At 38.5% G+C, this 24,165-nt stretch overlaps 1 protein-coding gene across 1 annotated transcript in view; it reads left to right on the forward strand.

Moving 5' to 3' along the window:
- Window positions 1-24,165, forward strand: part of LOC119523721 (zinc finger X-chromosomal protein) — a 725,297-nt gene that overhangs the window by 259,029 nt on the left and 442,103 nt on the right. The window lies entirely within an intron of this gene.

Consider the following 24,165-nt stretch of genomic DNA (forward strand, 5'->3'; position numbering starts at 1 on the left):
AATCTGGGCAAAGATTAAAAATGTATTTGCAAAGCCCTCCATGAAGGACTGGGGAAAAATGCAGAAATATTAAACTTCCCCACCTGGGGAATCACTGATATTCTCACCAGCATTGGGGACTACCAATTTAGAAGGCTGAGCCCTCAATCTTGGGGCTTGCCCTCATGAAGCTTGTTACTGCAAAGGAGACGCTAAGCCTACTTAAAATTGTACTTAGAGTCTTCCCCAGAGACCCTCTTTTGTTGCTCAGATGTGGCCTCTTTCTCTAAGCCAACTCTGCAGGTGAACTCACTGCCCTCCCCCCTACATGGGACATGACTCCCAGGGGTGTAAATATCCCTGGCAATGTGGGACATGACTCCCGGGGATGAGCCTGGACCCAGCACTGTGGGATTGAGAAAGTCTTTTTCACCAAAAGGGGGAAGAGAAACGAAACAAAATAAAGTTTCAGTGCCTGAGAGATTTCAAATGGAGTCAAGAGGTCATTCTGGAGGTTATTCTTAAAAGTTATATATATATCCCTTTTTAGTTTTTAGTGAATTGGAATAGCTAGAAGGAAATACCTGAAACTGTCGAACTGTAACCCAGCAGCCTTGATTCTTGAGGACAACTGCATAACTATGTACCTTACATGGTGTGACTGTGTGATTGTGAAAACCTTGTGGCTTCCACTCCCTTTATCCAGTATATGGACAGATGAGTAGAAAAATGGGAACAACACTTAAATGAATAATGGGGGATGGGATGTTTTGGGCGTTCTTCTTTACTTGTATTTTTATCTTATTTTAATTTTTTGGAGTAATGAAAATGTTCAAAAACTGATTTTGGTGATGAACGCATGACTATATGATGGTGCTATAAACAACTGATTGTACACTGTGGATGATTGTAGGGTATGTGAATATATCTCAATAAAACTGAATTGAAAAAAAAACTAAACAAAATAAACAAAAACACTACTGGGGAAAAATATAACATGGCAAAAGAAAAGAAAAAGAAGAAAAAAAAGAAAGAAAAAAATGAGAGAGAACCAGTCCATATACTGTTCTGACACTTTCCCTAGGAGGAAGGCATGAACAAAGGTTAGTATGGAGGCATGACTAGAATAAGTTGTTAAGGACGATAGTCATGTGTCTTTGCTCTTTCTGCCTTATGTGTCAGTCCGGTTTAAAACTTTTGTACTTTGTGTATGGTGGTATGTGGTGTAGGATAGTGTCATAACCAATCTGATGATTTATTAATCACAAAATAACAAAAAATCTCTAGCTTTAAAAAAATGAGGGCAATCCCCCCTACGTGGGACCTGACTCCCAGGGGTGTAAATCTTCCTGGCAATGCAGGATATGACTCCTGGGGATGAATCTGGACCGGGCATCGTGGGATTGAGAACATCTTCTTGACCAAAAGGGGGATGCGAAATGAAACGAAATAAAGCTTCAGTGGCTGAGAGATTTCAAATGGAGTCGAGAGGTCACTCTGGTGGACATTCTTACACACCATATAGACAACACTTTTTAGGTGTTACTGTATTGGAATAGCTAGAAGTAAATACCTGAAACTACCAAACTCCAACCCAGTAGCCTTGACTCTTGAAGACGATTGCATAACAATGTAGCTTACAAGGGGTGACAGTGTGATTGTGAAAACCCTGTGGATCACACTCTCTTTATCCAATGTATGGATGGATGAGTAGAAAAATGGGGACAAAACCTAAATGAAAAATAGGGTGAGATGGGGTGTGTGTGTGTGATTTGGGTGTTCTTTTTTTATTTTTATTTTTATTCTGATTCTTTCTGGTGTAAGGAAAATGTTCAAAAATAGATTGGGGTGATGAATGCACAACTATAAGATGGTACTGTGAACAGCTGATTGTACATCATGGATGACTGTATGGAATGTGAATATATCTCAATAAAACTGAGTTCTAAAAAAATGAGGGAGAGATTAAGACATTCCCAGATAAACAAAAGCTGAGGGAGCTTGTCACCACTAGACTGGCTGTACAAGAGATGCTAAAGAGAGTTCTGAAGGTTGAAAGGAAAGGAAAATAGACAATAGACTGAAGCCACAAGAAGAAATGAAGATCTCTGGTGAGCATAATGACATGGGCAAATATAAATGCCAGTAATACTGTATTTTGGGTTTGTGACTCCCCTCTTTTCTTCCTACAGGATCTAAAAGGCAAATGTATAAAATATGATGATAAATCAGTGGTTTTGGACTTGTAATGTATAAACATGTAATTTTTAAGAAGAACTACATAAAGATATACTATTGAAGTTAATTTGGTACCAAAGCCAACAAGTTTGTTAAAGAAGTAGGATGTTAAATTTAAGCCCCATGGTAACTACAAAGAAAATATCAGAGAATATGCAAGCTCACAGAGACAGAAATTAGAATACAAGTTTCTAGGGACAAGAACCAGGGAATAATGCATAATAGGTAGAGGGATTCTGTTTGGGGAGATGGGAAAGTTTTAGTACTGGAAGGTGCTGAGCTTTATGTCAACGCTAAATTTCTTTAACTTGACTAACTCCACTTAAGGTGTTTACATAAGTGAATATTCTTGTTCTTAGGAAATGTACATGGCAGTATTAAGTGTTCAAGGAGAATGATGTATACAATCTACACTCAAGTGATCAAAAAATAGATTGATAAATAGATAGAGACAGACAGATCAACAGATAGATAGATAGAATGATTCTACAAATGTGGCAAAATGTTAAAATTGGTAGATCCGAGTATCGGGGTGGGGTAGGAGTAGGGGTATTTTAGAATTCTCTGTATGGAGTTTGTACTATTTTTATAACTGTCCCGAAGTTTGAAAGTATTTCAAAATAAAGTTTTTTAAAAAGAGAGAGAAATGCTGGACTGCCTATGAATTTGGGTATGTGGGTGTTTGAGCAATTAAATAAATTGAAATAAAAAGTGTTCAAGGTGGACAGCAATGGCTCTGGGGCCAATAATAAAACCAGCTTCAAATCATAAACATTCATAGCCTTGGCATACGTCCATGTCTTTGCCTAAAAGTCACTCAGACTCTACACCTAGTTTCCTGTGAGCAATCTCTGCAGATTTAGCGCAGTTGTCAGTACGCTGGTCTTCTCACAAAGGGAAGTGACCACATTTGTACCTTCAAGCTGGTGAAGAGGTCATACCAGTTTCAATTTTAATATGCTAATTTGTGTGCCTGCCTGCCTCAGCCCCCACACATCAGTTTAGAAGATCGTTTGAGAACAAGATCCATTTTATCTAGTCTCCCCAAAGTACTTACCATGGAAAAATGAGCAGGTTGCCTGGTAGGGAAAAGCATGGGGTTTGGTATTCGACAATCCTTGATGTAAATCTCAAATTTGCACACTCTAGTTGTGTGGACTTAGATGTGTTACTTAATTGTGCCAGATTCTAATTGTGCCTCATCCCAGAATTATTAAGAGGATTAAACAAAATTATTTTGCCCTGACCTAGCTGGTGGTCAATATATGTTCTTTTCTTTCCCAATGTTGAGTGGCCAGACACACAGAATCGCCCCCCATTCCACCCTTCCCCATTTAGCTTTTTTATTTCACATGAGTCCTTCCTCTCCCCTACTCTTCAATTGTGAATGCAGAAACTGGGCAGTGGAATAATTCCAGAGACTTCTCATAACCTGACCCTTGCAGGCTTCCCCCAGGGGGGCCCAGTTGAGCTTCATCCTCCTCCCCGCCCCCTTCCCACCACTGTCTTCTCCCTGCTGTCAAATTCAGGAAGGAGGAGCTGGGGAAGGCTGTAAGGGCCCAGACACCTCAGGTCTAAGAGAAAACAAGAGCTGGCATGCCCTGGGGAGCACGGAGGAGTCTGATTTGCCATAAGTTAAATCCTTTTCACTCCCTGATGAAATAACTATTTATTGCATCTCACTATGTCCCAAGTACTATGTGAGGAGTTGAGAATACAGTGGTGAGGAAGAATGAGTTCTCTATAATCTTTGCAGATTTATGGAATTTATGTTGGTCATTAGTGTATTATGGGGGGAGAGATGGTGTAGAAAAAATAAGTAAACAAAATATAATATAGTGATAGTGCTACAAGGAAAATAAACTGCCTTCTGCTGGCTAGTCAGAAGCCATCCAACCAATGGTCGAATGAGGATAAGACTTGGATGACAATGAGCTAGATTTGCAAAGGTCTAGACCAGGGTTTCTCACACCTGGCACTACAGACATTTTGGACCAGATAATTCTACCCACAAGATGCCAGTAGCACCACCTTGTCCCAAGTCATGACAACTCAAAATGCCTCCAGACATTGTGAAGTGTCCCTTGCAGGGCAGAACCACCCGACTGAGAACCACAGGGCTAAGACAAGAGCATTCCCGGCAGAAGGAACAGCAAGGGCAAGGAAAGGCTCACAGGTGGGCCCTGGGCTGCCTGACCTCACCAGTTTCAGTTGCCCCTGCCCCTGGGTGAATGTGTCAACGGTGACAAACTGTAACTGAGAAATTAGGATTTAACAAATGATTATGGTTACTGAATCATTACATAGATATTTCTATTTATTTTCAAGTATGTTAGAATAGCCAGAGGAAAATACCTGAAATTTCTGAACTGTAATCCAGCTGCCCTGATCTTTGATAATGACTGTATAACTATGTAGTCTTTATCTTGTGATTGTTAAAACATTGTGACTGACCCCGACTTGTACCACCTTATCCTGTTTTTCAACTTTGGAGTCTTATGATCACTAAAGGCAGCCCCTAATGTTTATTAATGAAGGGCCTTGAGTCAGCCCAGAACTAACCCATGCAAATTCCAAAACTATCTTGTTAGAGCCGGATCTAACCAAATTTGGCCCGCCTGACATGTGCAGTCGTTTAAACTTCAACCTAAAAGTGACCTATACCTCATTATAATACTAAAAATCACGCCTATCCAAAGGTACCTAGTGTTCTTTTTTACTTCAATTGCTCTTTTTCACTCTAATTAGTATTCTTGTTATTTTTGTGTGTGTGCTAATGAAGGTGTCAGGGATTGATTTAGGTGATGAATGTACAACTATGTAATGGTACTGTAAACAATCGAAAGTACAATTTGTTTTGTATGACTGCGTGGTATGTGAATATATCTCAATAAAATGAAGATAAAAAAAAAAAAAAATCACGCCTATCATCATATTAAGGCCACAATTTTCTTACATGTTCTGTGACCAAGCATGTAATCAATCTGTGCATCCTCAATAATTAGATCATCTCTAACCCTTCATTTTAAGCCATGGTGCTTACTATCCTAAAATCTGCCTATCTTTTGATACTATAAAACTTTGAGTTACTGCAGATTTTTAGGCTGATTGACCATCTGATCTCCTGCTTTGCACCTAGCAATACACTCTTTTTCTCTTTGAAACCCTGGTGTCTCAGGAACTGGTCATATGAGTGCATCAGGCAGAGAACCCAACACTTTTGATCTGTATCAAAACCAGAGGCTGATGCTAAGAGAGGAAAGGAGTAAACCAGGAAGTGGGAATGGCCAAGGGGGTTGAACACTCCAGCTCATCGGATACTCTTCTCTTCTCTTCACTCACAGTCTGAAAGTGGGGCCAGGCAGCCTCAGAGTACATTAGGGCACACAGCCAGGTGGGTACCACAGTTCTGGGCTCTGGGCTGCTTTCCTGAAAAGCACTCAGGCATCACTTTTCTGTGATCCAAGATCAGATTTTAGTTACTTTTGGCAGTTGTCTTAGTTAATTGGAAAAAATAAATCCATCAACTCTACCTCAAACTTTTATCATGTAAACCTATCTCTAAATATCATCAGTTTCCTAGAAATAGGTTAGTGAAATTAAATAAGCCAATACCACCTGAAGTCCCTGAATACATTTTGGTTATACTTAAGAGAAATTTCCTCATTCTCATTTTAGAGACTATATGGTACAGATGCAATACTGTATGGTACAGAACTGGGTGTCAGTGATGAGTTCAGATTACAGGGGTGCTGCTCAGGCAATGCATCTTTATTGAGATAAAAATTTTTAGAAAACATCTTTATTGAGATAAAATTCATATACCACACAATTCACCTATTTAAAGGGTACAGTGGTCTTTTGGTATGTTCAGAGCTGTGTAATCCTCACCGCAATCTAATTTTAGAACATTTTTGTCCCCCTTAAAAGAAACCTCACTAGCAATCACTACCCATTTCCCCCTGTGATGGTCAGTTTTATGCCACCTTGTCTAGGCTACAGTCCCGGTTATTTAATCAAATACTAATCTATGTGTTGCTGTGAAGGTATTTTGTAGATGTGATTAAATTCTATAATCAGTTGACTTTAAGTAAGGGAGATTATCCTAGATAGTCTGGGTAGAACTGATTCAATCAGACTTTAATTGCAGAACTGAAATTTCCTGAAAGAAGAAATTCCACCTGTGGACTGCAGTTTCAGCTCATGCCCTAGAGTTCCAGCTGGCCTTTTCTGAGGCCTGCTCTATGAAATTCGGACTTGCCTAACCAACCCCTGTAATTGCCTAAGCCAATTCCTTGCAATAAACCTCTTAATATATATCTCCTCTTACTCTGTTTCATAGCTGCACCCTGTCTGATACAGCCCCATTCCCTCCCTGTCTCTGTACCCCGCCCCCACTCCAAGTCCTAAGCAACCACTCATCTACTTGTCATCTCTTTGGATTTGCCTATTCTGGAAATTTCATATAAACAATATACGTCCCTTTATGACTGGATTCTTTCCCTTAGCATAATGTTTTCAAGGCTCATTGATATTATAGCATCGATGTACAAAAAGGTTCACTCCTTTTTATGGCTCAATACTATTCCATTTATGGATATACCACATTTTGTTTATCCATTCATCAGATGATGGGCATTTGGTTGTTTCTACTGTTTGGCTATTATGAATAATACTGCCACAAATATTTGTGTACAAGTTGTGTGGATTTCTGTTCTCATTCCTCTTGGGTATATATCAAGAGTGGAATTACTGGGTATCATGGTAACAGCTTAACATTTTGAGGAACTGCCCGACTATTTTCTCTACATACTCATCAAAATGTGTTATTGTCTTTTTTTATTTAAGCCATCCTAGTGGGTGTGAAGTGGTATCTCATTGTGGTTTTCATTTGCATTTCTCTAGTGGCTAACAATGTTGAACATCTTTTCATGCGCGTATTGGCCCATCTTCTTTGGGAATTTGTTCAAATCCCATTTTTAAATTGAGTTCTCTTTTTATTGTTGAGTTGCAAAAGTTCTTTATATATTCTGGATACAAATCTCTTATCAAATATATGATTTGCAAATATTTTCTCCCATTCTATGGGCTGTCTTTTTACTTTTTTGATGGTATTGTTTGCTGCACAAAATTTTAATGTAGTTCAACTGATATATTTTTTCATTTGTGGCTTGTGCCTGTAGTGTTGTATCTAAAAACCATTGCCTAACCCAAGGTCACAAAGATTTACTCCTATGGTTTCTTCTGAGAGTTTTAAAGTTTTAGCTCCAACATTCATGTCTATGATCCCACATGATCTTCTAAAAGTCTTACCTATTTGGTAGTGCTTTCCCTGGGAAATATTTATGGTACCATCAAAAAATAAACAAACTATTGTGTTTAATACAAAATGTGCAATGTGTGCTCTTTAGCATTCTGATCTAAGCTGAGAACAATATTTGAAATAAGCCAGTGCTCTCTCTGTAGGACAAATAAATGCTTTCATATGCTCGTCACTTTTGAATAGAGTGCAGTTTATGACCTATTTACTTATGAACCAGTCCAAACAGCTTGCCTCCATAGTGTGAGGGAAGGAAGAAAGACTCTATTGTGAGAATTAAAAAAAAAAAATCCAATCACTAATTTGGTCTTAACAAGGGAGCTTAGAGTTTTCTATGGCTTTCAAAAACTACTTTCTCTTTGCTTGAGGAAGATGACTAAAACTGTTTTTTTAATGTCTCATGACCTGGAAATATTTAATGTAAATATAATAGTCCTATTATTTATTTTTTTGCTCTAAAGCTGAAGGGAAAATGGCATAACATAAATCAAACAAATGATTCCTAAAAGGACTCACAGGACTCAGAATAAGGTTGTACACATTCATGGCTATGATTTATTACAGCAAAAAAATGCAGCCACATGTGTGCAACGCTTCTGCACAGGGAAGCCCATTAGAGACTAAGCATCCAAGGTTTTTATTGGGGGCTGGTCACGTAGGCATTCTCTGCCCAGCAACTAGCAAAATTCCAGACTCTCATAAGGAAAGCAGGTATTCCCCATAAATCACAATTGCTTGTACAAACAGTCTATGTGATCTGATACAGCACAGTTTGGAGATCCAGACTGATTATCACAGGGAACATTTTAGAAGCTGAGTTTCCTCAGGGCCAACCCTGCAAGCAGGCTTTTCTAGACAGCAGTCTCAGGCCTGCTATGTTAATTTGTTTCTTCACAGAGGCCATGCCACCCACTCAAGTTCTAATTTGAAGTTTACCTACATAAATACTCAGAACTGGCGTATGTTAATATTCTGAATTTTTAATAATTTCAGTGAGGTGAAGTTTACCTGTCTATGAATAAAAAATGTAAGTATATTATTACAGAAAATATTGTATGGTGAATGTTTAAGCTACTTAATAAATATTTAAAGGACAGTGACACACTGTATTATGCAAACTGATACTAATTCAACATTGAACATGTCTATTAATTAAAGCATGGCATACAGTATCTCAACTGGCACTACTTTTACTTAGCCAGATGGTCATATTCCTATTTGTACTTGAAAGCAATAAGACATTAAATGTATTCTATACAACAACATTAATGAATGAACTAGAGTAATACATCAAGGATGCCCCAAAAGACCAACCCTAGGCTAACCTTTGCTGGTGTTTCAAGGGAAAAATGGTGATTGCACAGAGAAAGCATGAGTTAGGTCCTAGCTTAGTAAAATCATCCACCCAAAACCAATGTCCCTTGTTTTACCAGGCATGCTTCCTCTGACTACTCTTCTTCCTTATGTAAAAAAGTTAGTGTACTTGAAAAATGTAAAACCATTGCGTGGGTGTATTGGTCAGGGTTCTCCAGAGAAACAGAACAGACAGGAGACATATATCTATATATCTATATATGTAAATACTAAGAGATTTATTATAGGAATTGGCTCATACAACTGAGGGGATTGGCAAGTCCAAAGTCCATAGGACAGGACACAAGTTGGGAACTAGAAGAAAGTGAAGTTAAATTCCCCAGGAAAAGCATCAAGTTGTAAACTCCAATGAAGGTGACACTGAATTACTCAGGAGATGATGACTGGCTGAAGTACAGAGAGAAATTCTTTCTAACATCTGAAATCATCAGTTCTGGCTTTAAGACCTCCAACTGATTGGATGAGGAGACTCCCCTCATTGTAGAGGACAATCTCCTTTCTTGACTGTAGATGCAATCAACTGACTATAGATACTTATCCATCTATGAAATACCCTTGGAGTAACAATCAGGCCAGTGCTTCCTTGACCAAACAATTGGACACCATAATGAAGCCAAGATGACACATGAAATTAACCATCACACTACCTAAAAAAGTTAGTGTTAGTATACACAAAAAGTGTGAAACCCATTGCCTAGGTACATTAAGTTCATGTTTTCAATACCCTCAGCTGCTCCTTTCCATGAGACCTTGAGTTAGGTCAGCATTGTGGGAACACTAAGAATAAAAAGACGCCTGTCCTGGCCTCAAAGAAATTACAGTCTACTATAGGAGTCAGGTGTAAAATAACAAAAATAGAACATGTATAAGGCTATAAGAAATCTACAAAGTGAGCCAAGAGTTCAGAGAAAAAGATTTTCATGCCTGGAAGTTTACTTCTACAGAAAGGTAAGAGTAACGGTGAATTCAATAGGAGTTCCAACAAGTTGAACGATTTTGAAAGTATACAAGCTTTCCCTGAACCTCACATCCTTTCTAGAAATGAGTAACAAGAACAGATGTCCCAGATTTCCCTGGCAACACTGGACATGACTCCTAGGAATGAGCCTGGAACCAGCATCGTAGGACTGAGAAAATCTTCTCGACCAAAAGGTGGAAGCAAAATTAAACAAAATAAAGTTTCAGTGGCTGAGAGATCTCAAATAGAGTCAAGAAGTCATTCTGGAGGTTATTCTTATGCATTATATAGATACTCCTTTTTAGTTTTTAGTGTGTTAGAATAGCTAGAAGGAAATACCTGAAACTGTCGAATTGCAACCCAGTAGCCTTGATTCTTGTAGACGACTGTATGAATATGTATCTTACATGGTGTAACTGTGTGACTGTAAAACCTTGTGGCGGAAGGCGGGGCAAGATGGCAGACTGGTGAGCTGTATGTTTTAGTTACTCCTCCAGGAAAGTAGGTAGAAAGCCAGGAACTGCATGGACTGGACACCACAGAGCAATCTGACTTTGGGCATACTTAATACAACACTCATGAAAACGTGGAACTGCTGAGATCAGCGAAATCTGTAAGTTTTTGCGGCCAGGGGACCCGCGCCCCTCCCTGCCAGGCTCAGTCCCGGGGGAGGAGGGGCTGTCAGCTCCGGGAAGGAGAAGGGAGAACTGCAGTGGCAGCTCTTATCGGAAACTCATTCTACTGATTCAAACTCCAACCATAGATAGACTGAGACCAGACACCAGAGAATCTGAGAGCAGCCAGCCCAGCAGAGAGGAGACAGGCATAGAAAAAAAACAACACGAAAAACTCCAAAATAAAAGCGGAGGATTTTTGGAGTTCTGGTGAACATAGAAAGGGGAAGGGCCCTGAGGCGCATATGCAAATCCCGAAGAAAAGCTGATCTCTCTGCCCTGTGGACCTTTCCTTAATGGCCCTGGTTGCTTTGTCTCTTAGCATTTCAATAACCCATTAGATCTCTGAGGAGGGCCCGTTTTTTTTTTTTTTTTTTTTTTTTTTAATCCTTTTTTCTTTTTCTAAAACAATTACTCTAAGAAGCCCAATACAGAAAGCTTCAAAGACTTGCTATTTGGGCAGGTCAACTCAACAGCAGAACTAGGAGAGCTCTGAGACAAAACGCAATAATCCAGTGGCTGACAAAATTCACTAAACACCACAACTTCCCAAGAAAAGGGGGGTGTCCGCTCACAGCCATCATCCTGGTGGACAGGAAACACTCCTGCCCATCGCCAGCCCCATAGCCCAGAACTGCCCCAGACAACCCAGTGTGATGGAAGTGCTTCAAATAACAGGCACACACCACAAAACTGGGCGTGGACATTAGCCTTCCCTGCAACCTCAGCTGATTGTCCCAGAGTTGGGAAGGTAGAGCAGTGTGAATTAACAAAGCCCCATTCAGCCATCATTTCAGCAGACTGGGAGCCTCCCTACACAGCCCAGCAGCCCAGAACTGCCCTGGGGGGATGGCACTCACCTGTGACATAGCACAGTCATCCCTCAACAGAGGACCCGGGGTGCACGGCCTGGAAGAGGGGCCCACTTGCAAGTCTCAGGAGCCATACGCCAATACCAAGGACTTGTGGGTCAGTCGCAGAGACAAACTGTGGCAGGACTGAACTGAAGGATTAGACTATTGCAGCAGCTTTAAAACTCTAGGATCACCGGGGAGATTTGATTGTTAGAGTCACCACCCCCTCCCTGACTGCCCAGAAACACGCCCCATATACAGGGCAGGCAACACCAACTACACACGCAAGATTGGTACACCAATTGGACCCCACAAGACTCACTCCCCCACTCACCAAAAAGGCTAAGCAGGGGAGAACTGGCTTGTGGAGAACAGGTGGCTTGTGGACGCCACCTGCTGGTTAGTTAGAGAAAGTGTACTCCACGAAGCTGTAGATCTGATAAATTAGAGATAAGGACTTCAATTGGTCTACAAATCCTAAAAGAACCCTATCAAGTTCAGCAAATGCCACGAGGCCAAAAACAACAGAAAATTATAAAGCATATGAAAAAACCAGACGATATGGATAACCCAAGCCCAAGCACCCAAATCAAAAGACCAGAAGAGACACAGCACCTAGAGCAGCTACTCAAAGAACTAAAGATGAACAATGAGACCATAGTACGGGAGATAAAGGAAATCAAGAAGACCCTAGAAGAGCATAAAGAAGACATTGCAAGACTAAATAAAAAAATGGATGATCTTATGGAAATTAAAGAAACTGTTGACCAAATTAAAAAGATTCTGGACACTCATAGTACAAGACTAGAGGAAGTTGAACAACGAATCAGTGACCTCGAAGATGACAGAATGGAAAATGAAAGCATAAAAGAAAGAATGGGGAAAAAAATTGAAAAAATCGAAATGGACCTCAGGGATATGATAGATAATATGAAACGTCCAAATATAAGACTCATTGGTGTCCCAGAAGGGGAAGAAAAGGGTAAAGGTCTAGGAAGAGTATTCAAAGAAATTGTTGGGGAAAACTTCCCAAATCTTCTAAACAACATAAATACACAAATCATAAATGCTCAGCGAACTCCAAATAGAATAAATCCAAATAAACCCACTCCGAGACATATACTGATCACACTGTCAAACACAGAAGAGAAGGAGCAAGTTCTGAAAGCAGCAAGAGAAAAGCAATTCACCACATACAAAGGAAACAGCATAAGACTAAGTAGTGACTACTCAGCAGCCACCATGGAGGCAAGAAGGCAGTGGCACGATATATTTAAAACTCTGAGTGAGAAAAATTTCCAGCCAAGAATACTTTATCCAGCAAAGCTCTCCTTCAAATTTGAGGGAGAGCTTAAATTTTTCACAGACAAACAAATGCTGAGAGAATTTGCTAACAAGAGACCTGCCCTACTGGAGATACTCAAGGGAGCCCTACAGACAGAGAAACAAAGAAAGGACAGAGAGACTTGGAGAAAGGTTCAGTACTAAAGAGATTCGGTATGGGTACAATAAAGGATATTAATAGACAGAGGGGAAAAATATGACAAACATAAACCAAAGGATAAGATGGCTGATTCAAGAAATGCCTTCACGGTTATAACGTTGAATGTAAATGGATTAAACTCCCCAATTAAAAGATATAGATTGGCAGAATGGATCAAAAAAAATGAACCATCAATATGTTGCATACAAGAGACTCATCTTAGACACAGGGACACAAAGAAACTGAAAGTGAAAGGATGGAAAAAAATATTTCATGCAAGCTACAGCCAAAAGAAAGCAGGTGTAGCAATATTAATCTCAGATAAAATAGACTTCAAATGCAGGGATGTTTTGAGAGACAAAGAAGGCCACTACATACTAATAAAAGGGGCAATTCAGCAAGAAGAAATAACAATCGTAAATGTCTATGCACCCAATCAAGGTGCCACAAAATACATGAGAGAAACACTGGCAAAACTAAAGGAAGCAATTGATGTTTCCACAATAATTGTGGGAGACTTCAACACATCACTCTCTCCTATAGATAGATCAACCAGACAGAAGACCAATAAGGAAATTGAAAACCTAAACAATCTGATAAATGAATTAGATTTAACAGACATATACAGGACATTACATCCCAAATCACCAGGATACACATACTTTTCTAGTGCTCATGGAACTTTCTCCAGAATAGATCATATGCTGGGACATAAAACAAGCCTCAATAAATTTAAAAAGATTGAAATTATTCAAAGCACATTCTCTGACCACAATGGAACACAATTAGAAGTCAATAACCATCAGAGACTTAGAAAATTCACAAATACCTGGAGGTTAAACAACACACTCCTAAACAATCAGTGGGTTAAAGAAGAAATAGCAAGAGAAATTGCTAAATATATAGAGACGAATGAAAATGAGAACACAACATACCAAAACCTATGGGATGCAGCAAAAGCAGTGCTGAGGGGGAAATTTATAGCACTAAACGCATATATTAAAAAGGAAGAAAGAGCCAAAATCAAAGAACTAATGGATCAACTGAAGAAGCTAGAAAATGAACAGCAAACCAATCCTAAACCAAGTACAAGAAAAGAAATAACAAGGATTAAAGCAGAAATAAATGACATAGAGAACAAAAAAACAATACAGAGGATAAATATCACCAAAAGTTGGTTCTTTGAGAAGATCAACAAGATTGACAAGCCCCTAGCTAGACTGACAAAATCAAAAAGAGAGAAGACCCATATAAACAAAATAATGAATGAAAAAGGTGACATAACTGCAGATCCTGAAGAAATTAAAAAAATTATAAGAGGATACTATGAACAATTGTATGGCAACAAACTGGATAATGTAGAAGAAATGGACAATTTCCTGGAAACATATGAACAACCTAGACTGACCAGAGAAGAAATAGAAGACCTCAACCAACCAATCACAAGCAAAGAGATCCAATCAGTCATCAAAAATCTTCCCACAAATAAATGCCCAGGGCCAGATGGCTTCACAGGGGAATTCTACCAAACTTTCCAGAAAGAACTGACACCAATCTTACTCAAACTCTTTCAAAACATTGAAGAAAATGGAATACTACCTAACTCATTTTATGAAGCTAACATCAATCTAATACCAAAACCAGGCAAAGATGTTACAAAAAAGGAAAACTACCGGCCAATCTCCCTAATGAATATAGATGCAAAAATCCTCAACAAAATACTTGCAAATCGAATCCAAAGACACATTAAAAAAATCATACACCATGACCAAGTGGGGTTTATTCCAGGCATGCAAGGATGGTTCAACATAAGAAAATCAATCAATGTACTACAACACATTAACAAGTCAAAAGGGAAAAATCAATTGATCATCTCAATAGATGCTGAAAAAGCATTTGACAAAATCCAACATCCCTTTTTGATAAAAACACTTCAAAAGGTAGGAATTGAAGGAAACTTCCTCAACATGATAAAGAGCATATATAAAAAACCCACAGCCAGCATAGTACTCAATGGAGAGAGACTGAAAGCCTTCCCTCTAAGATCAGGAACAAGACAAGGATGCCCGCTATCACCACTGTTATTCAACATTGTGCTGGAAGTGCTAGCCAGGGCAATCCGGCAAGACAAAGAAATAAAAGGCATCCAAATTGGAAAAGAAGAAGTAAAACTGTCATTGTTTGCAGATGATATGATCTTATATCTAGAAAACCCTGAGAAATCGACGATACAGCTACTAGAGCTAATAAACAAATTTAGCAAAGTAGCGGGATACAAGGTTAATGCACATAAGTCAGTAATGTTTCTATATGCTAGAAATGAACAAACTGAAGAGACACTCAAGAAAAAGATACCATTTTCAATAGCAACTAAAAAAATCAAGTACCTAGGAATAAACTTAACCAAAGATGTAAAAGACCTATACAAAGAAAACTACATAACTCTACTAAAAGAAATAGAAGGGGACCTTAAAAGATGGAAAAATATTCCATGTTCATGGATAGGAAGACTAAATGTCATTAAGATGTCAATTCTACCCAAACTCATCTACAGATTCAATGCAATCCCAATCAAAATTCCAACAACCTACTTTGCAGACTTGGAAAAGCTAGTTATCAAATTTATTTGGAAAGGGAAGATGCCTCGAATTGCTAAAGACACTCTAAAAAAGAAAAACGAACTGGGAGGACTTACACTCCCTGACTTTGAAGCTTATTATAAAGCCACAGTTGCCAAAACAGCATGGTACTGGCACAAAGATAGACATATAGATCAATGGAGTGGAACTGAGAATTCGGAGATAGACCCTCAGATCTATGGCCGACTGATCTTTGATAAGGCCCCCAAAGTCACTGAACTGAGTCATAATGGTCTTTTCAACAAATGGGGCTGGGAGAGTTGGATATCCATATCCAAAAGAATGAAAGAGGACCCCTACCTCACCCCCTACACAAAAATTAACTCAAAATGGACCAAAGATCTCAATATAAAAGAAAGTACCATAAAACTCCTAGAAGATAATGTAGGAAAACATCTTCAAGACCTTGTATTAGGCGGCCACTTCCTAGACTTTACACCCAAAGCACAAGCAACAAAAGAGAAAATAGATAAATGGGAACTCCTCAAGCTTAGAAGTTTCTGCACCTCAAAGGAATTTCTCAAAAAGGTAAAGAGGCAGCCAACTCAATGGGAAAAAATTTTTGGAAACCATGTATCTGACAAAAGACTGATATCTTGCATATATAAAGAAATCCTACAACTCAATGACAATAGTACAGTCGGCCCAATTATAAAATGGGCAAAAGATATGAAAAGACAGTTCTCTGAAGAGGAAATACAAATGGCCAAGAAACACATGAAAAAATGTTCAGCTTCACTAGCTATTAGAGAGATGCAAATTAAGACCACCATGAGATACCATCTAACACCGGTTAGAATGGCTGCCATTAAACAAACAGGAAACTACAAATGCTGGAGGGGATGTGGAGAAATTGGAACTCTTATTCACTGTTGGTGGGACTGTATAATGGTTCAGCCACTCTGGAAGTCAGTCTGGCAGTTCCTTAGAAAACTAGATATAGAGTTACCATTCGACCCAGCGATTGCACTTCTCGGTATATACCCGGAAGATCGGAAAGCAGTGACACGAACAGATATCTGCACACCAATGTTCATAGCAGCATTATTCACAATTGCCAAAAGATGGAAACAACCCAAATGTCCTTCAACAGATGAGTGGATAAATAAAATGTGGTATATACACACGATGGAATACTACGCGGCAGTAAGAAGGAACGATCTCGTGAAACATATGACAACATGGATGAACCTTGAAGACATAATGCGAAGTGAAATAAGCCAGGCACAAAAAGAGAAATATTATATGCTACCACTAATGTGAACTTTGAAAAATATAAAACAAATGGCTTATAATGTAGAATGCAGGGGAACTAGCAATAGAGAGCAATTAAGGAAGGGGGAACAATAATCCAAGAAGAACAGATAAGCCATTTAATGTTCTGGGGATGCCCAGGAATGACTATGCTCTGTTAATTTCTGATGGATATAGTAGGAGCAAGTTCACAGAAATGTTGCTATATTAGGTAACTTTCTTGGGGTAAAGTAGGAACATGTTGGAAGTTAAGCAGTTATCTTAGGTTAGTTGTCTTTTTCTTACTCCCTTGTTATGGTCTCTTTAAAATGTTCTTGTATTGTATGTTTGTTTTCTTTTTAACTTTTTTTTCATACAGTTGATTTAAAAAAGAAGTGAAAGTTAAAAAAAAAAAAAAAGAAAAGAAAAACAAGGAAAAAAAAAAGTTGTAGTGCCCCCTTGAGGAGCCTGTGGAGAATGCAGGGGTATTCGCCTACCCCACCTCCATGGTTGCTAACATGACCACAGACATAGGGGACTGGTGGTTTGATGGGTTGAGCCCTCTACCACAGGTTTTACCCTTGGGAAGACGGTTGCTGCAAAGGAGAGGCTAGGCCTCCCTATGGTTGTGCCTAAGAGCCTCCTCCCGAATGCCTCTTTGTTGCTCAGATGTGGCCCTGTCTCTCTAGCTAAGCCAACTTGAAAGGTGAAATCACTGCCCTCCCCACTACATGGGATCAGACACCCAGGGGAGTGAATCTCCCTGGCAACGTGGAATATGACTCCCGGGGAGGAATGTAGACCTGGCATCGTGGGACGGAGAACATCTTCTTGACCAAAAGGGGGAGGTGAAAGGAAATGAAATAAGCTTCAGTGGCAGAGAGAATCCAAAAGGAGCCGAGAGGTCACTCTGGTGGGCACTCTTACGCACACTTTAGACAACCCTTTTTAGGTTCTAAAGAATTGGGGTAGCTGGTGGTGGATACCTGAAACTATCAAACTACAACCCAGAACCCATGAATCTCGAAGACAGTTGTATAATAATGTAGCTTATGAGGGGTGACAAGGGGATTGGGAAAGCCATAAGGACCACACTCCACTTTGTCTAGTTTATGGATGGATGAGTAGAAAAATAGGGGAAGGAAACAAACAGACAAAGGTACCCAGTGTTCTTTTTTACTTCAATTGCTCTTTTTCACTCTAATTATTATTCTTGTTATTCTTGTGTGTGTGCTAATGAAGGTGTCAGGGATTGATTTGGGTGATGAATGTACAGCTATGTAATGGTACTGTGAACAATCCAAAGTACGATTTGTTTTGTATGACTGCGTGGTATACGAATATATCTCAATAAAATGAAGATTTAAAAAAAAAAAAAAAAAGACATAATGCTGAGCAAAATAAGCCAGGCACAAAAAGAGAGATATTGTATGTTACCACTAATGTGAATTCTGTGAAAAATGTACAATGTTTTATACTGTAGAATGTAGGGGACCTAGAGATACCAATTAGTGGAGGGGGAATGATAATCTAATAAGAACAGATAAACTATGGAGGGTAATCTCAATGTTATGGGAATGCTCAGGAATGATTATGGTTTGTAAACTTTCTTGGATATAGTAAGATCATGTTGGAAGCAATAGAGTTATTTTAGGTTTTTTTTTTTCTCTTATTCCTTTGTTTTCTTAGGGGTTGTTAATTTTCTTGGGGTATGGTAGGAACATGTTGGAAGCAATGTAGTTATTTTAGATTATTTGTTTTTCTTACTCCTCTGTTTGGACATGGTTTATTAATTTTCTTGGGGCATGGTAGGAACATATTGGAAGCAAAGTAGGTATTTTAGGTTATTTGTTTTCCTTAATCCATTGCTTTGTTTGAAATGTTGTGGGGTTTTTTTGGTTGTTGTTTGCCTGTTTGTTTTTAATTTTTTGATAAACAAAGTTAAAAAATTGGAAAAAAAATCAGTAGAAAAATGGGAGTAAAAACTAAATGACAAATAGGGTGGGATGGGGGGATGGTTTGGGTATTCTCTTTTCACTTTTATTTTTTATTCTTATTCTGATTCTTTCTGATGTAAGGAAAATGTTCAGAAATAGATTGTGGTGATGAACGCATAACTATATGATCATACTGTAAACAGTTGATTGTATACCATGGATGACTGTATGGTTTGTGAATATATTTCAATAAAACTGAATTAAAAAAAAAAAAAAACCTTGTGGCTCACACTCTCTTTGTCCAGTGTATGGACAGATGAGTAAAAAAACGGGGACAAAAATTAATAGAAAAATAGGTTGGGGTGGGGGGGGGGTAGGATGTTTTAGGTGTTCCTTTTTACTTTCACTTTCATTTTTCTTATTCTTTTTATTTTTATATTTTTGGAGTAATGAAAATGTCCAAAAATTGATTGTGGTGATGAATGGTACTGTGAACAGCTGATTGTACACTGTGGATGACTGTATGGTATGTGAATATATCTCAATAAAACTGAATTTAAAAAACAACAACAAAAAACAGGTGTCCCAAGAGGAAAACAGCAATCATGTAAAGAAATGTATTCATTATTAGTTAAGCATCTGTAGGTCACAGAACCACAAAGAGCCAGTAACAAAAAGTGAATAGAAAAAAAGACCAGAAATTACTAGGTGAGATGGAGAGGAGTAGCAGAAAGGAATACATGCTCTCCTCCCCACCCTCACACAGGAGGCAAGTGCAGGGTGGGAAGCAGGAGACGCCCTGGAAGCACCAGTGCCCCTTCCTGGTTCTGGAGAAGAACGACGGTCACGTTAACCATACACTAAGCGGTCTCAGCTTTTCCTTACAAACCATGAGCCTTCCAGTACTGAGAACACACTCCAAAGCAGATTGGAGCCTCCCTCTTGAGCAATGCTAAAACTGAGGGTTGCATTCCTAATGCAAGATTCAGAAAACGACTCAGAGATATGGCCAGCAAACTGCCACAGACACAAAAAAAACACAGCTGTAACCTTCTAAAACTTTTTAAAATGGGGAGAAATACATCATAAATGCATTAAGTACAGGAAGGGCCTCAGCAGACACAAGGAGCCAACGTTTGCAAAATAAATGAGAGTTTTAATTTTTCTTTGCTTTTCCTATAATTTGTTTTTAAAATTTGTCTTCGTTTTTATTTGTCAATGTTGTACAGGCACAGAGTTTCAAGAGAAACAGTTCTGCTAAGTCTATTGCAAAAAAAAAAACACAGGAATCCCATTGTCTCCTGTCCCCATCCTTTCCTTGTATGACTAATGCCATCCAAAAAATCCCTTTCCTCTTGTCTTCTTGGGGTTTCAGGAGAAAGTAATGTGTATATTCAAACACTATTTGGCCTCAAGGAAATTAGTCTTTCTGTAATTGGAGGCCATTTTCTCATAATTTAGAAGGAATATGGAAGATAAATTAGATGACTGATATTTAAAAGCTGGTATTTTTCCTGTAGTAAACAAAGCATTTAAAAACATTTCTCCTACCATACTCAAATTTGGGGGTCGCTCCTAACAAAATTCCAGTACTGCGTCATTAGGCATCTGAAGGATGACTTCGCTTTTGAATGTGGGGAGCAGCCTTTGAATATTGTATTTTTCTCCATCTTTGCCTTTCCCTTTTTATTTCCCCTGTCCTCTACCTTCCCAGAGACAAGGCAGCGCTGAAGGGGGAGTCTTACGAGGTACACCTGAGAGGAGAGGGTATACAGACTGACTATATGGATACTGAATTTTAGAACTATTTGACAGGTGGGAGGGAGGCAGGGAGAAGAATCACTTCTTTTGCTATTCTTTTTTTTTTAATTTTTAAACTTTATTTATCATAAAATTAAAACAAAAAACTCACAACATTTCAAACAAAACAGAGCAAAGGATTAAGAAAAACAAGTAACCTAAAATAACTACTTTGCTTCCAACATGTTCCTACCATATCCCAAGAAAATTAGTAAACCATATCCAAACAAAGGAATAAGAAAAACAAATAATCTAAAATAACCACATTGCTTCCAACACGTTCCTACCATACCCCAAGAAAATTAACAAACCATAATCAGTCTTTTGCTATTCTTTTGCCTTTCAGAGCCATGCTAAAGTCCAGCAATGAAACTCTAAAGTTGATTAAAAAGATAAAGGCCCCAATGTCCATCAGCAGATGAATGGATAAACAAAATGGGGTATGCACATACCACGGAATATTATTCAGCTTTAAAAAGGAATGAAGTCCTGATACATAATCAACTGGGTGATTCTTGACAATGTCATGTTGAGTGAAATAACTCAAACACAAAAGGACACATATTGTATGATTTCACTTATATGAAATATCTAGATCTACAAATTGCAAACACATAGAGACAGAAAGTAGAAACAGATTACCAGGGATGGGGGCAGGGGGAATGGGGACTTAATGCATAATGGGCATAGGGTTTTTGTTTGGGGTGATGAGAGAGTTCTGGTAATAGATGGAGGTGAGAGTAGTATAACATTCTAACTGTGATTAATACCACCGAATGGCATGCTTGGGAGTAGTTGAGATGGTAAAATATATGTTATATATATTTCCACAATGTTTCAAAAAAAGAGCAACTACAGAGATAATGACAATTAAATGTAATCAATGATTCTGGACTGGATCTAATAATGGAGGAGAAAAGGCTCAAAAGGACATTATTGGGACATATGAAAAAACTGGAATATAGACTGTAAGCTTTATATCAATGTTAAATTTCTTAAACTTGATAACTGTACTTAAGGTGGTCTCATAAATGAATATCCTTGTTCTTAGGAAATGTACAAGGAAGCAGTGTCCAAGGAGCATGATGCATACAACCTACTCTCAAATGTGTTTAATAGGTAGACAGACAGAATGGTATGGCAAATGCCTAAAAATACTCATTTTAGGTGGATATGTGTATCTGGGTAGGGGGGTATGTTGGAGTTCTCTGAATGTTGTTGTTGTTTTGTTTTGTTTGTTTTAACCACATTCAGATATATAATTCAGTAGTGTTAATTACATTCAGTGTTGTGCTACCACCACCATCATCCATTACCAAAACTTCACCATCACCCCAAACAGAAATTCTGTACTGATTAAGCATTAACTTCTCATCTGTAGGGGTTTTGTATTGTTACCGCAACTGTCCTGTTAAGCCTGAAATTACTTCAAAATAAAAAGTTTAAGAAAAAAAACATGAGGGAGGAGAAACTGCCCCCTTCCTAGTTGTGAACACTGCTGTGTGATGATGTGATTCCTTGGAGCTACTCTGGTCATCTTGCAACCATAAAGGAACATTGTCATAGGGGCGAGGACAGCAGGGTGAAGGGACAGAGACAACCTGGACCTTGACAATCTCATTGAGCCCCTCGACCACCCTTGAACCTTCCTCTGGACTTCTTGGAAAATGGGAGAGTAAATGTCTATATTGTTTAAGAAAGAAAAAAGATAAAGGCCCCTACCCGTGAAATACAGGTGACTTATTCAGTTCGGCTAAATGAACAAAATGTGAAGTTCTGACATGCTTGTTTAGGAAAACAAACATTTTCTCCACCCAGAAATTTCCTTGGCTATCATTTCATAAATACAAATGAGCCTGAACTTTGGTCAAGTCTGGAGTTTGACCTAATTGTACCTTTAGTGCCATGTGCTGGCTAATTATTAACTTCAAACTTGAACCTACCAGAAGAGAAACAAAGCATCAGACAGGAGATTTACAGGGTAAAAAAAAAACAGAAATTCAAGCAAGTTTCTTCTAACCAGTGGTGAAGTAAACTATTTCTTCAAATATTTGCCTTTGAATTAAAGTGGAGTTGTCAATGAAAGTTCAGTTTGTCCCACAAATTATTTCTGGTCCCCCGACAGTGGTTTTTGCAATAGACTGGATACATTGAATTAAAAAGTAAAAATTTTTACATTCACAGTGAATCACTGAGCTCATACAGTAAGTACAAATACTGCTGAAAAACTGTTCTCTAAATATTAGGCCTTTCCCAAAAGATTAGTTCAAAACGCATTAATTAAGACAGGAGAAGGAGGAGAACATAATTCTTGTGTTTTTTTGTTTGTTTGTTTGTTTGTTTTGATAAATCTAAGGAGTCTGGATTATATTCTTACACTAATAAAAATCAGTAATACTCAGATTACATGGCCTAATTCTGTCTCTGATTTGCTGTTTAACCTTGAACAAGTTACATTTTTCTTTCTGTATATTTGAACACAGGTATTTTGCCTACAGTTTGAATTTTCTTTAGGCTGCTTGGATATAATGTGATTGATCTGGTAGGGAACATGCTTTGCATTATATGGGTCACCTACTGCATCAGGACCCAGCATCGCACATAGGACAAAAGCTCCTGCCCCAGTGGCCCAGGAACATGCCACTCCACTGCCTTGGTGGACACAGCTGACTCGAGGTTTGTCTCAAGGGGTGATAAAGGTGATGAGACTGATGAAAACATATTTTGGTGTCCCTAGTCCCTTTTGTTTCCATTAAAGCAACTGCTTTTAAATGTTGACTTTTGCCAATGCAATCGTTTTCTTTGGGAATCCAACTACTACATTACCACAGGACAGACCATACTACATTGATCTCCTCAGAGGAGCTTAAATCATTCTGTATGGTGGATAATGTACCCTCCAAAGTCCTTTAAGTTATTTAGAGTAGAACCATGTTGATTAAGTTGCAAATAACAACCTGAATTGATATTCATATTATTATAAGGAGAAATGCTTATAAAGAAATGGAATAAAAAGTATACTTGTAAGTAGAGAGTAGTACCCTGGGACAGAGGAAAAACAGTACACACTTTCTAAGATAGGGAAGAAGATATAAAATAGCACTTTGAAAAGTATAAAGAACTAGAGAAATAAAAGATATTATAATATGCATATTTTACATTCCATACAGTTCAAAGGATGAATGGAAGACAAGAAGTATTAAATACGAAAAGAAGGTAGCACTGGGTACAAACAGACATGACAGGAAAAGATCTTTGGGTAGTCATCTACAAATTGAAAACAGTTTAAAGGGCAACCAAGAGATTCCGGGTGGGAGGTGATTTCCCTACTGTACTAAGTACAAGGCAGACTCTACTAGAAGGCTCTGAGATGCCTACTCCCTCCACCCGCACTGAAGAGTTAAGAGGTTTTAAAGCAACGTTTCAATACTGATTAAAGGGTTCAAAACAGGAAGTGATGCCTTACAGTCAGGAGGAACTAAAAAAACCGACTTACTGATTAATGATCTCCAGAACATGCTGAGGTGAAGCCCATTTCTTCTTAATCTTCTCTAGATCAAGCAATCTCAAGAATGAGAAAACTCATGGAACTCCCACTTTCTGGAGGTAATGTAGGAAGCCAAGCCAAATGGAAAAAACCTGAAATAATAATACTATATTCACAATGAAATACTGT

Source organism: Choloepus didactylus, chromosome X (genome assembly GCF_015220235.1).
Source record: "Choloepus didactylus isolate mChoDid1 chromosome X, mChoDid1.pri, whole genome shotgun sequence".
Taxonomy (NCBI): domain Eukaryota; kingdom Metazoa; phylum Chordata; class Mammalia; order Pilosa; family Megalonychidae; genus Choloepus; species Choloepus didactylus.